Source organism: Caloenas nicobarica, chromosome 1 (assembly GCF_036013445.1).
Source record: "Caloenas nicobarica isolate bCalNic1 chromosome 1, bCalNic1.hap1, whole genome shotgun sequence".
In the NCBI taxonomy this organism is placed as follows: Eukaryota; Metazoa; Chordata; class Aves; order Columbiformes; family Columbidae; genus Caloenas; species Caloenas nicobarica.
In genome coordinates, this window is record NC_088245.1 from 56,030,192 (window position 1) to 56,044,135 (window position 13,944).

A 13,944-nucleotide genomic window follows, 5' to 3' on the forward strand; every position below is an offset into this window, starting at 1 on the left:
ATGTCCCACCACTTGGACTCAGGGAGTGGCAGGTAAGTGAGGGTCTTAACGGCAAGTTCTGAAAGGACAAATGTTAGGATCAGATGGGAGTCCTTGATCACAGTGCGCATCTGAAAATAGAACACATGGATAACAGCAGCCAGGCCGGTGGGATAGCCTGTGCAGAAGACTACCATCATGTAGTCCCTCAGGTGTGGTCCTGGCCACCAGCTTTGTTGCTTTTAGCCGTGGTGTGTCACCTTTACAATGAAGTGGTGCTTCTGTAGTAAATGTCCTGTGAAGAAATCCAGTTGTGATGGCCCAGCCACTGTGACGTGCCTCTAGGTCCTGGGGAAGGAAAAGATTGGCACCACAAAGTCTTGACATAAAAATACCCTTGGAAGCAGTGGAGTTGACTTTGACCAAGTACTCCAGAGGCATGTGCAGCACCTGTGGGGATCGCATCCTGACAGCATCAGCTAACAAGCTGATAACTTAGATTGATCTCAGCCTTACAGTGGTCCAGTTCAGCAACTCACTTGGGTTTTCTGTGATACAATTATAAGGACTAGAAGTTTCTCCCACTGCAGTAAGTATCTCATATTTTTACTTTTTTAGATGGGGGATGATATTAATAATTTAACTATTTTTAGGCAGAGGAAGAATTACATACATTTCCACCTAGTAAAAACTGCCAAGTATATGTGATGGTGCAGAACCGGCCCTATACTCTTCAACTACAAAGTTCAGATCTCGATTCATTAACAACTGTGTATGCTTGTTCTGAACAGATTTGGGTCAATATTGCTGTCAACCAGATATAACTGTATGCTAAGAAGTGCACTCAGCCTTTCACCTTCTCCCTCTTTGTTCCCTCCCTCTTCTCTAAGACCCTGGCTGATCTGAATTTCTGAAAACAAGAATCAATATTTCACACCTGGGGGAGAGCTAGTCTGATGGTGCCACTTAAGACTGATGCATCTGGTACTGTCAGAGGGCCTTATAATGAAGAGTTATGAAATTCACTATTGCCAAGAATTATTTCAAACACAGGAGAGAGCTGACATTCTATGATATGTGAATGTTTTACATCCTTTATGTACCTTTACCCTTTAGTGCAAGAGTGGATGCATTCATTTCCCATTTCCTCACAATACCAAATACTAAAACAAAGAGTTCTGAGAAAACTGACTGCAAAGGAATTTAAGCTAAGTGGCAGGTGAAACAGGTGCATTAGGTCTCCTTGCTGCCAAGAACTTCCTCTCAGCAGGATTACTGGATTAAAATCCTACTGATACAGCTAAATATAATCTTATCAGGCTCAGTTCACTGTACATGAGAAATGTGAAGTTCTCTACTAGAAAGCTGGAGGCTAAAACCAGACACATGGGCAGAAGGAGCTTTTTCAAGACAGCAAAGGAGCTGATACAGCAGATATTTAAAGAGGACTTGTCAGACAAGAACACACTGAAAAATGGAAAATTGACAAACCAGATCAGGGCTAAGAACACTTGAAAACTGGGGATGCTAAAGAATAAAAATATGCTGGTACTTGAAAAACACTTGAGTTGAATTAAAAATCCTGTAACATCATGTCCTAAATAATTAAATATAAAGCAGAAGAGCAGGACACATTTCCTAGAGACAAGCTTAGATCTAAAGGAAGGAGGAACACACGTAATGGCATTCTGGAGTGCCAGTGCCTGTGACAGAATGAGTAGTTCTAGCATCTTATAAAATAAAAATGTGATCTCACAGTGCAAAAATAAGTTTGATTTTTTTTTAACGCTAGTCCCATGAATGACCAGAGTAAATTATAGATTACTGTGGAAAAATTCATTTCATAAGGTTAGCCTTTGTAACTGTGAACAAACTGAAGACAACAAGAATTACTGAAATGTAAATTAGAAATATTTCAGATACCTGCAACACTGCTTTTAGAATCAAAGTTGAAATACTGTCATCTTATTTTTAATTTGAATTAATACAACCATGCTGATTTCAAACCAGAAACTCAACCCACTATTAGTAATGTCAGCAGTTTTAAAGCTTCAAAAATTTTCTTCTAAAATAGCCATGCATTACCAAGCCCCATGATAAAAAGGTTACTGCTAAATATTGTCTTCTATTATGAACAGTCTACATAAACCCAAATAATAATACTTTTTCATTTTAATTAAAATTTTAATTTTACTAATGTCACAAGCAGTGCTGAGGCTCCCCTGCAGAGGGCAACAGAGGACCTCTGAAGCAGGTTTTCTTTCCAGAAGAGGCTAAAACCATTTTAGGCGAACATTTAGCAAAAAGGTTTTTGCTCTTCTGCCCAACCCCAGCTACTTTTTAATTTTAACAGAGCTTTGTTAACTTCAACTAAGCCCACTTTTAATTTTTATTAAAAAAGATTTTCTTTTTCAAGCTGAGAACAAAAGCCTCAGTTCTCTTTGAGAGATGTGGGAAGCTGAAACTTCCAGTAAGAACAAGGGAAGGAGAGCTTCCCTGAAAGCATAAAACTGCTGTATCTTTCATATTAATGTTTCTAATACATTTTTTTCTTCCCAACTTTCAGAGCTGTCTGCAGCTACAGATGTAGCAGGAAGCTACACTATCCACTTCAGAGAAACCCCCAAAAAAGGGAGGGTGCAGAAGGCTCCCTTGCCACGACTGCAGAATTTTCACTTCAGACCCTGGTGTTGCTTTTAGTCTTCTTCTGTTTTCCTTTACCAGTAAAGCCCCATGTGGTATGTGTTACCACTAGATAATAAGATAACACCTAGCAGGATTACAATGAATAATCCCCTAGTCACTCTGCAAGTACGTTATCTGAGAATAATGCAGATTTTCTTATCTTCTTTTCTGAACAGCGCTTGTTTGTATTCCTACAGCATCTATCAGCCCTAATCATAGTGCACAAAGATACGCACAACCACAAAACAAAAGGTTCTGCCTTTTTGGTTTTCACCTTCAATTTTGAAGTACTTTATCTCATTTTCTGAACACTCATGAGATTGCAGCACTGTCATAAGCTCCCCTGCTCCGGGTGGAAGTTGTTCTTGCCTGCAGCTGAGCCTCATGTCTGGCTTATAGCATATAGGTCTTCTGCTCACCATTTCACCCTTCCTCTTGCAAGAGTTAAGTCAGGAAGGAACAGCTGTAGGTAGCTGAGGTGAAAGGCTTGCATCCATACACTATTGCAAATTTTACCCTGTAAGGAAGGCACTAGATGAACTCTTTGTGGGTCCTGAGTGCACTGAGCCTTAAAGGGTCTGAGTAGACTCACCTGCAGATTCTACTCATGCTCATGGGGCCAGGAGCTCTATTTAAGCTCAGCCCTGGGCCTTCAGTCCTTATCTAAGCTGTGTCAGAAGAGTACTGCTTTCTAGTTCAGTTGTGTCTGTCCCATAGCAATCCTTGATCTGGGCCTCAACCTCTGGACTGAGTTCTAGCTTGACTTCAGCCTGGTCTCACTGCTATGGCTCTGCTTTGGGAGTTGCTGGACCTGATCCTAACTGTCACCGAGGAATTTTTTGTTCTCACCTTAGATCTCTCTCTTCATCCTGATACTGCCTTATGATCTGGACTCTTGGCTGAGCGTGACCGCTGTCTCTAGGTCTGTCCTGCATAGGTGCTGTGAAAGTGGGTCCTGGACAGTGAAGTCCATGCCTTAGCAGCTAAGTTACCCATTTTGGCTCCCAGCTCACCTTCCGTGTAGGGAACAATCCTGTTCTTGCTGTTCCCTGACAACCTCAAACATCAGGCCCCTGCCTTAAGTTATAAGAATCCCTGCTATTTTAAGGGGGGTGGAAATATGCCCCAATTAAAAAGCATTATTCAGTATTTTAAAGATGGACCAGAGCTTCTCCCCTTTTACACAGCAGCTTTCACATCCTTTTCCCAAACCCCACATTAAAAGGGGTTGATAGCTGTGGCCTTCCTACAAGAAAAACAAATCATTCTCTCCTTGCTACCTGTGTGCCTCCTGTTGTTTTATACCTGGTCACAGGTGTGCTTCCCAACAGATCCATTACACAGATGAATACAATACCCTAGTCCATGTCTTTGAGATGACATTTGAGCATTTCTTCCACCTGATGGCCCTAATAAGTGAGGTAAAAACTCTCACTACCCATCAGTGCTTAATGTCCTCAAATCTGAAAACATGATAGTCTGTGGCCATTTCCCCTCCTTTTCCCTGTGAGAGGTCCTTTAATGCAAAATTTCTGTGACGTAATTCAGCTTTGTGCAACCTATGGAAACCTATATCAGCATTTATGTGATTCAGTTTAAGCCATGTGAGCAGAGGCCTGAGCTTCCCCATACATTCGTTCCTCAAATCCTGTGTTCAGTTTTGGGCCTCTCACTACAAGAAAGACATTGAGGTGCTGGAGAGAGTTCAGAGAAGGGCAACAAAGCTGGTGAAGAGTCTGGAGCACAAGTCTGATGAGGAGCAGCTGAGGGAACTGGGGCTGTTCAGCCTGGAGAAAAGGAGGCTGAGGGGAGACCTGATCGCTGTCTGCAACTATGTGAAAGGAGCTTGTTGCATGGAGGGTGTTGGTCTCTTCTCCTGAGTAGCAAGTGATAGGATGAGAGGCAATGGCCTCAAGTTGTGCCAGGGCGGGTTTAGATTGGATATTAGGAAAAATTTCTTCCTGGAAAGGATTGTCAGGCATTGGAACAGGCTGCGCAGGGAAGTGGTGGAGTTACCATCCCTGGAGGTGTTTAAAAGACGCATGGATGTGGTTCTTAGGTAAATGGTCTAGTGGTGAACTTGACGGTGCTAGATTAACAGTTAGACTCTATGATCTTAAAGCTATTTTCCAACCAAAATGGCTTTGTTATTTTATTCTGTAGTTCTATAAACTACTGCTGGTTTGGTGTGCTGCCAGCCTCCCCCTTCTATCACAGACAGCAATGCAAGAACTTGATAAAGCTAGGAGAGCACTCAAAGGACTGAACAACAGTTTGCTGGCGAACTCCAGAAGCAAAAGGAGTGTTACGGATTCACCTGGCATAGTCACTAAGTGAACCAGTTCCCAGCTGCCCACAAGTGGTATTACATTCCTTGCTCATCTGAAACTGTGACCTGTTCCAAGAGTGTTTAGCATGACTTGAAGAACTCCACATTTCTTTCTGGAGCTCTCAATGTGTGCATGTGTGAAATACGGTGTCCTTGAACATAGCTTTAAAAGAATTGCTCTGTCAGAGGGAAGACACGAATGAGTAATGAATTGCACACATGAACAGGACTGCTTCCTAAAGCTAGACTTGGTCCCTTCGGTAGACCATGACTAGCCTTGCAAATTAAAGCTCTACAGTGAGAAAGACCACATGTGTAACTCTTGCCAGAGTGAATTATCTCATTCCAGGACTCTCCTTTGGGGAGAAGTACTGTTTAATTACAGAAAGCTTTGTACAAAGAAACTTCATATCTAATAACAGAAATAAAATTGTTCTGTGTATTCTTCAACATTTTATATCTCATTGCTGAGAAGAAAAACCAATCTTCTACAGTCAATAATGTACACATATCTTTCTACAGAAGTATTAAAAAGAAAAAAGTACAGAGGAAAAGAGTACTCAGGCTGTTGATTAACTGAGATCATTCAAAGAACAGAATGAAAAGATTGTGAGTAGAAGATTAGCCCAAGATAATGGACTCCTAGTGACACTGCTACATAATTGAGGTACAGCAGATAATTCTATGAAAAACAGATAGAGCTAGGAGGCTTATTTTCAGAGTTGGAAACATTAATAATTTGACAACTTTCCTGCATCATTAGTTAGCTGAAGGAGTCAAACGTTTTCTGAATGTACTGACAATACTTTTCCTTGAAATAAGTGGAAAGAAGATGCTTAGCATTTCCAAAAGTTATTCAGCTTTTTGCAACTGTTTTCAGTGGTGTCAAGTGGCAGGTGATGAAACTTGAGGTACACGCTGATTTTATTTTAAATATAGCAACATACGTAAGCTGCTCACAGTGGTTTTATATTACTATACGCATGTTTAAAATACTAGGAGCGGACATATTTTGAGACAGAAAAATAATCCAAAGTGTGGTTCCTGTTGGTATGTTAATTGGTGACCACCTCTCTTGCTGATTTATGGGTGTTTTTCAGGGCATATTTTATTTCCATTGTAACTACTTTTTGGCTGCCTACATTATTACTTAAAACCACCCTTGATGATTAATACAACACCGCTGTGTTATTTATGACTGCACTTTTTCCAGCACTCTGCAGAGTTCACAGTTTCTATTTGAAGCAATAGTGTCACTTGAAAGAAAGGGGTTTTCTTTTATAAGAAAGAACAGCATCAACACGGTGAACTTCAGCAGCCCCCTCACAGCTAGACCTCCCTCCAGCTGTCCCCCAAAATGTTACGGTTTTCATAGAATCAAAGAATAGATTGGGTTGGAAGGGACCTTCAAAGGTCATCCAGTCCAATCCCCTGCAATAAGCAGGCACATCTTCAACTAGATCAGGTTGCTCAGAGCCCCGTCCAGCCTGGCCTTGGATGTCTCCAGGGATGGGGCATCTACCACCTCTCTGGGCAACCTGGGCCAGTGTTTCATCACCCTCAGTGTAAAAAATTTCTTCCTCGTGTCTGGCCTGAATCTCCTGTCTTTTAGTTTAAAACCATTACCCCTTGTCCTATCGCAACAGACCCCACTAAACAGTCAGTCCTCATGTTTATTATAGGCCACTTTCAAGTACCGAAAGGCCATAATAAGGTCTCCCCAGAGCCTTCTCTTACACTGTGCCTTCTGTTACTTGCGCCATGACCTCTGGAGCCCCTTTCCCCCCTGAGCTGTGTCACAGCGCCGCTCTGCTCCTTGCAGCCCCCACCGCACCAGGCCCCCCCAGTAAGCCCACTCCCGGAGCCAGGGCTGTGCTCGTTCCCTAGTCACAGAATCACAGTCTGTTAGGGATTGGAAGGGACCTCAAAAGATCATCTAGTCCAATCCCCCCACTGGAGCAGGAACACCTAGGTGAGGTTACACAGGAATGTGTCCAGGCAGGTTTGAATGTCTCCAGAGAAGGAGACTCCACAGCCTCCCTGGGCAGCCTGTTCCAGTGTTCCATCACCCTCACTGAGAAAAAGTTTCTTCTCATATTTAAGTGGAACCTCCTGTATTCCAGTTTGTACCCATTGCCCCTTGTCCTATCATTGGTTGTCACCGAGAAGAGCCTGGCTCCATCCTTGTGACACCCACCCTTTACATATTTATAAACATTGACGAGGTCTCCCCTCAGTCTCCTCTTCTCCAAGCTAAAGAGACCCAGCTCCCTCAGCCTTTCCTCATAAGGGAGATGCTCCACTCCCTTCATCATCTTCGTGGCCCTGCGCTGGACTCTCTCCAGCAGTTCCCTGTCCTTCTTGAACTGAGGGGCCCAGAACTGGACACAATATTCCAGATGAGGTCTCACCAGGGCAGAGTAGAGGGGAAGGAGAACCTCTCTCGACCTACTAACCACCCCCCTTCTAATACACCCCAGGATGCCATTGGCCTAGTCCCAGGAGACCCTGGGCCGCCTCAGCCCCGCAGCCGAGCACGGGCCGCCGCTGTCACCGCCTGACGGGGCGGGGCGCGCCTGCGCTCGCAGCCGCCGCGGCGGATGAGCGGATCAAGCGGCGACCGGGCGCCGCGCAGGGGAGGGAAGGAGCGGCCGGTGCCGCGCGCGGCAGGCGGAGCCCGCGGCGGGGAGGGGAGGGGAGGGGTGGGGTCCCGGCCGCCGCCCCCACCACGTCCCCCTCGTACCCGCACCGGCCGGGCCGCCCTGCCCTTGCCGCGCCTCCCGCCGGACCGGGCTGCGGGGAGAGGTGAGAGAGAGAAACAGCGAGAGCCCGGCGCCGGCGGGAGGGCGGGGGTCCGCTGCCCCGCCGGGCCCTGCGGCGGGGGCCCGGCAGGGGGGGCGCGGTGCCACTCGGGTCCCCGCCGGTGCTGCGCTGCCCGCGGTGTTAGGAGGCGGCTGCGTGGCGTCACGGAGTGTCACCGTGTGCCGCCTCCCCGCGGGCTGCTGGGCGGGAGGGGGGCTCTGGGACCCCCCCCCCCACCACCCCGGGGCCTTTGGTAGCGGGTCGGCCTTGCGCCCCCCCGGGGGTGGTTGTTGCTGAGCTCCGGGACGGCTCCGCTTACTGTCAGTACTTTAAAGAAGCGTGCTTGATATTCCTCTCTGTGTGTTAACGAGAATACTTTAAGCTTAGCAATCAGTTCTTTTCAGTGTCATCGTCTCTGTTTGGTTCTCAGCTTGGAAGAGGAAAACATGCTTGCTTTTTATGTAAACTAAGAACTCGTGTAAGGAAACGAGGCCTGTGGTACGAGAGGGTTGGATTCTTGTTGGTTTTGTTCTGTTTTTTAGATTTGTAGAAGACCTCTGTTCTGGTCACTGTCAGATCACAGGTCACAAATTGTGCTATTTTCGTTTTCAGAGGCGTGTTCTTGTGAAATTAAAACAACCTTTAGTACTTTCCCCCCTGTTTTTGGCATATAAACAGTATTTGACTCCAGTGAACTTTGAAAAGTTGTCCTTGTATATTTTGTTGTTGACTTCTACTTTCTTCCCAAGCAGTGTTTGTTTTATGTCAAGAAGAAGATGAAAGACCTGGGAGGTGGTCATTATTTTCAAGCATAATAAGTCAATGAATGTGTGTTGTAGAATTTCAGTATAAATATTTATTTTTTGTAAATAAAAAGTGACCAGAACAGAATTTTTATGCATAATTTTGGCCTATGTTTTTTTATTAATTATCAGTGATATTTAATTCGTCTTTATGAAATGAAGAGAACTGGGTTGTGGAGCTCCTGCACGCTGGTGGCAGGCTGGGTGCTGCGGCACAGCCTTAGCGGGGTTGGAAAGCTCGGGGGAAGCTGTGTGTCTTGGCTTCGGGCTGTTAAGCCACTCCGTGATCAACTTGGTTTCGTTAATTGCCTTGCTTACAGCTTGGTCCCTCGAGGATCTACAAGCCATGGTTTGAAAACAGCTGGGTTAAGTACCAAATGCAGTTAAAATTTAGCTCTTCTGATTGTCGGTAACTTCCTTCCCCTCTGCTGGTTTGACTGAAAACGAGTTAATTTTCTTCATGCAGTTAGAAACCTTTCTTTTTCATAGTTAGCACAGCCGTTATTTGGATTTAGTTTGAGAACAAGAAGATGACAGCCCAGGACAGAGTTAATGTTTTTAATTGCTCTGGTCTGAGAGCCAAGGACATTCTGAGCTCTGCCCACAGGTGTGAGGCATTGAGGAAGTGGGGCAGAGATGGGACAGACCTTGACTGACATCCAGACTGATCAATAAGAATGTTCCATGCCATTGGCATCATGCTTTGTATTTAAGGAGACTCAGGATCTTCTGGCTAGTTTTGGGCTTTCTCAGAGCTGGGATGGAGACCTGTTTGGGGGAGTTGTCTGGGAGTTCATTCAGTTCAGCCTTTTGCCATCCTGCTGTTTTGCAGAGGCCTCTGGGCCTTTCTGCCTTTTCCTCTTTTCTCTTTCTGGGATGGGCTGTTCAGGACCAGGTGTTGTTGCCTGGAACTGGCTGCTTGGTGCGAACAGGGTTTGTGAGGAATTGCATCGAGTGTCTTTTATTTTATATTCTATTTTAAAAATATTATTAGTAGTAGTAATATATTAGTGTTATTTTATTAAACTGTGTTTATCTCAATCCATGAGTTTCTCTCTTCCCATTCTCTCCCCTATTCGGGGGTGGGAAGCGGGGAATGAGTGAGTGGCTTTTGTGTTTATATTGCTAGCTTGGGTTAAACCATGATACCCTCGCACTGGGAAAATAGTCTTCTGATTGAGCAATGCCCTGGGGAATGAAGCCTGAGTCCTGATTATTGTTGCTAGTCCTTCATTGCTGCCAGCAGCTTTTCTGCATCTTTATTAGCAGGCCTTATAAATGTCTCACTTCCAAAAGAGTGCATTTGCATGTTGGCTAAAGGCATTTTGCTTAATGTACTGGGTGATAATTCAGATGAGCTTCAGACATTTGCTTGAAATAATAGTCTTCATAAATCGTATGTTATAGAAATGCAGTGTAGAACTCCTTTTCTCAAAGGAGGAAAGCCATTGATTCCTGTGTATCACTGAAGATGTTTCTAACATGGGATATTTCTGCTTGTGAACTACTGTCCAAGCAAAATAGTTATTTGGGCTGAGGATGGGGAACCTTGTAAAACCGCTCATTTTCATCTGGAAGTTTTCTTAACTTCAATAATTTCAATGTAATCATAGGAAATATGTATCTGTTTGCTCATTTAAGTGTTACATAGTTGAGGGCCTGCTAATACTTGTTCAACATCAACCTGATTTTTGAAAAGACAGTAGGTGGTACTGAGTTGTTAGCCCACAGCAAACATTATGGGCAGTAGAAATGTGTATGGGGTGTTGCTCCCTGCTTGTTTTTGTCAGACCTGTTCTCCAGCTAGTGAGGGTTTAGAGTTGATATAGTGCTGATCTTAGATGAAGGGGGGGAAAAAAAAAGAGAAGAACCTGATTTCATTTGTCAGCGCTCAGGTATTAATAGCTGTAGAAAGAACTGGAGAAATTCTCTGTGTGCTGTTTCACTTCAGAGTTCCCTGCAAACTTCTGAAGATGTTTGTTGTTTTAGACATGTACTACTTTTTTCATCAAAACTCCTGAGCTTTGAAGTAATTTGTTTTGTGAATATATGGCTTTCTAAAGCTCTGCTGTAGAGCTCTCCTTCTGAGATGCTGATTTAATGCAGTCTGCTTGAAATTGAAAATAGCTGGAAAAAAAAAATTGTGTGATTGTGATCCCTTATGGGCTCTTTGGCTTAATTTTTCTGTTGTTGTGGAGTTATGAAGATGCTTGTAAGTAAAGTGAATTTGCTGAAACTGATCTAATTTAGATCTAGCAATGAATAGATCTTTGTTTTTTTTTTTTTTTTTTCCTACTTTAATCATGGGGCAGGGAAAGAGGTCCTTTTAAATATGTTCTGTAAAATTAGTTAAACACTGACTCTTCTGAAAAGGGCTGTCCTGCTCATATTTTTTTGCATACAAATGTGAACTTCTTGGGTACTTCCAACTCAGTTGCTTGTTAAAGCCTGTTAACTTTTACAGCGTAAGGAGGAGTTTTCTGATGTTGCAGGAAAAAATGTTTTACGCTTTTTACAGGGAATTGAATTGGGACAGAAAGTCAGACTGATGTACTCCTGTTCTTTCATTAGTGCCTACTGTATTATTTCAGGATTTTACTCCAAAGTGAAATAAAATACTGGAATTAATAGAAAGTAATTTTTGGGAGATAAGAAGTTTATTGAAGATTGTTCTATTTTAAATGGCCTTTTTTAAAAAAAAAATTCCGTTAAAATTATCAAGAAGGTCCTTACGTGATGTAGTACTTTCTTTTTTTCTGCTCTTATGCTTTCAAATAAATTTTCGAGAAATTGCCTAGTAAAATAAACTCTTCGTGTTTTGTATCCTGTGAAGTTGTGTTCCAGCCCCCTCTCTCTCCAGTAAATCTTTGCATAGAGCACTCAGCCAAGATTTAATAAACTGTGTCAAGTCAATTATTAGGCTTTCATCTCTTTGCCGATGACTGTTTTACCACCTGCCCCACGGCATGTGCCACAACTTCTGTTTTCTGAAGTCTGCAGGGGAGTTTTCAAAGACATTTTTCTCCTTTCTCCTTCCCCATGCTGTGAAATCTCTGTCACTTTAGGCTATCTGTTAAATAATTTATCTATTACTCTCCTCAGCTTCTCTTTTGGAACAGAAAATGAATTTATTGCAGAAGCTACATGCCATCATATAGTTAAAACTTCGCAATGGGCCAAGCAGTGTGTGAATCCTTTTTGGTTGATGTTTTTGGGTTTTTTTTATGAACCTACATTGAGCTCTGGGTTACTCAAATTTATAATTAAACACAGAATAACAACTTCTAGTGTTCAACAAACCAGAGAATCATGAAGAAAGGCAGCAAAAGATTTTCAGTGCAGAAACAGCGACTGCTGTTTTCTGGAAAACAGGATAGTCTTACTACCTAAATGTGTGGGTTTTTCTTCAGTACGTGCAATGTGATAGAAGCAGTACCAACACAAAAATTGATAATCCTATTCTCCAAACTAATGTGGAAGTCTCAGTCGGGTAAATTGTGGTTCATAATACAGTATGCTGTTAATGAAAATCTTGCTTCTATGGCAGACACACTGTTGGGGAGAAGAGAAACAGTAGCTGAGATCTTTTTGAGGCAGGTATTTATCCAGGCCCTGTTTTTACAGGAAATGAAACAGCATAGTTCTCCACCTAGGCTGTTTTGGTGAATTGGTGAGGAAGTAAAAAATACTACTTCTAAATGTCAAACAATTGTTTACCGAGTTAACCTTTTTTTTTTTTCCCCACCCTCCCTTCCCATTCTGATGTGGTCATAATGATCTTGAATTAATAAAGCTTTTCTATTTTGCTAGATGGTCTTTTCAGTTAACTTTTTTAATAACAAGTAGTTGATGGTAATATAGTTCAGAAACACATCTCTAAGATACAAAACCAACCAGCGAACCAAAAGATCCAAAATGAAACAGACAAAAAAACTGAACAAACAACAAAAATAGCAACAAAAGTTTTTCCAAAAGGCTTTTATTGATTTTTAGAGGACTGTTTCTGTATTTTGCTTGTGTGATTTCTTTTGCTGTTGTCTTGTGTTTTGGGTAAAGTTGACAACCTCTCTGTTCAAGTTTGGCCTGTCAATAGTTCCCCTCCTTTGCTTTGCTGCTCACTGCTCTTGCACTAACACAGTGGAGAGTCATACTCACAGTTTACAGCTGGAGCAATGGAAAGGGCTTTGTTAGACTCTTCCTTCTCTTGAAAATGTATAAGCAAATATTGAGAGTAACTTTCACAATTTTTCTAGATGTTGCAAGGTCTAATGGTAATCAGAAAGGAGGAAAAAAAAAGTTATTTACTTTGAAAAATTCACTTTCACTTTCATGATGCTGGGAATTAGTAGACAACATATATTGTTGCTGCTTTGTGTACTTGCTTTGACCCTGGACTTCAATCTGCATCGTTTTGAGGATGTTTTTGTTGACTAACTTCTGATCAAGGAGGTGGTTTCTCTGCCTAAAAAACTCCATCAGTTTAGACAGAGTAGAGGCAGCTCTGTGGAGCTTTATCTTAAAACTAACACTTGGCCAGCATGTGGGAACAGCAGGTTGCGTGCTTTTCTAGTCATTTGTCTCAATTAATTTTTGTAATTTGATACCATAGTAGAAAGAATCGGTGAAGCTGGATGTTTTGAGGACTGACATTGACTTCTAAAAGAAAGGCCATGTGTGCAGTGTTGAACCCCACAAACTGAGCGAGTGATGTTTAGGAAACAGTGCTCATAATAGGGCACTGATTAGCAGCAGATACGTTAGTCAGAAGTGTTTTATTCAGAGTAACTCATTCTGGATTGTACACAGTTGAAATACGGTGTAGTATTTTGCTATGTTTGTTATAAAACAATGTTTTATTCCATCTGCACTCTACAACAAGAAAATCTGTTGCGGATGTAATGTATATAGTAGCATAAGAAGCCTCTTGAGAGCAGCTAAAAGTGTTTGACAGATGGTAAGAGGCATTTGGGAAGTGAGATTTTCGTTTTGAGGAAGTAGCTTGGACTTCTGGTGTTAGGAGAAGAAGAAATAAACCCGATTTTCTTCTCACTCTTAATTGTGGGTGGGAGGTTTTATCTCAGCTTGTTTCCCTCCGCACAGGGTGCAGCACTGATCCTTCATCTACTAAAAATGCTGTATCTGTCTGTTTGAAAATTCTTAAGGTTCCAGTGACTTTGACACAACAGGGGAGCGTGTGTATCTGGTCTTCCTCTCTTTTTCAGTCAACCATTCATTCATTAATTCATTTTAAAGTGTTCCCGTTGCATCTAAGCCTGGGCTAGTTCATATGCTGTCTCTATGTTCATATGTTTTCCAGTGCAATAATCCTGTCACTTGGTGTTTGTG

General features: G+C 42.6%; 1 protein-coding gene across 1 annotated transcript in view; it reads left to right on the forward strand.

Annotated features, from left to right (window-relative positions):
• Window positions 1-7,681: 7,681 nt before the first annotated feature.
• OSBPL8 (oxysterol binding protein like 8) overlaps window positions 7,682-13,944 on the forward strand; it is a 99,396-nt gene continuing 93,133 nt past the window's right edge. Inside the window, exon 1 of the mRNA XM_065634730.1 lies at window positions 7,682-7,798. The gene's annotated coding sequence lies outside the window, so the exon portion shown is untranslated. The remainder of the gene's footprint in view (window positions 7,799-13,944) is intronic.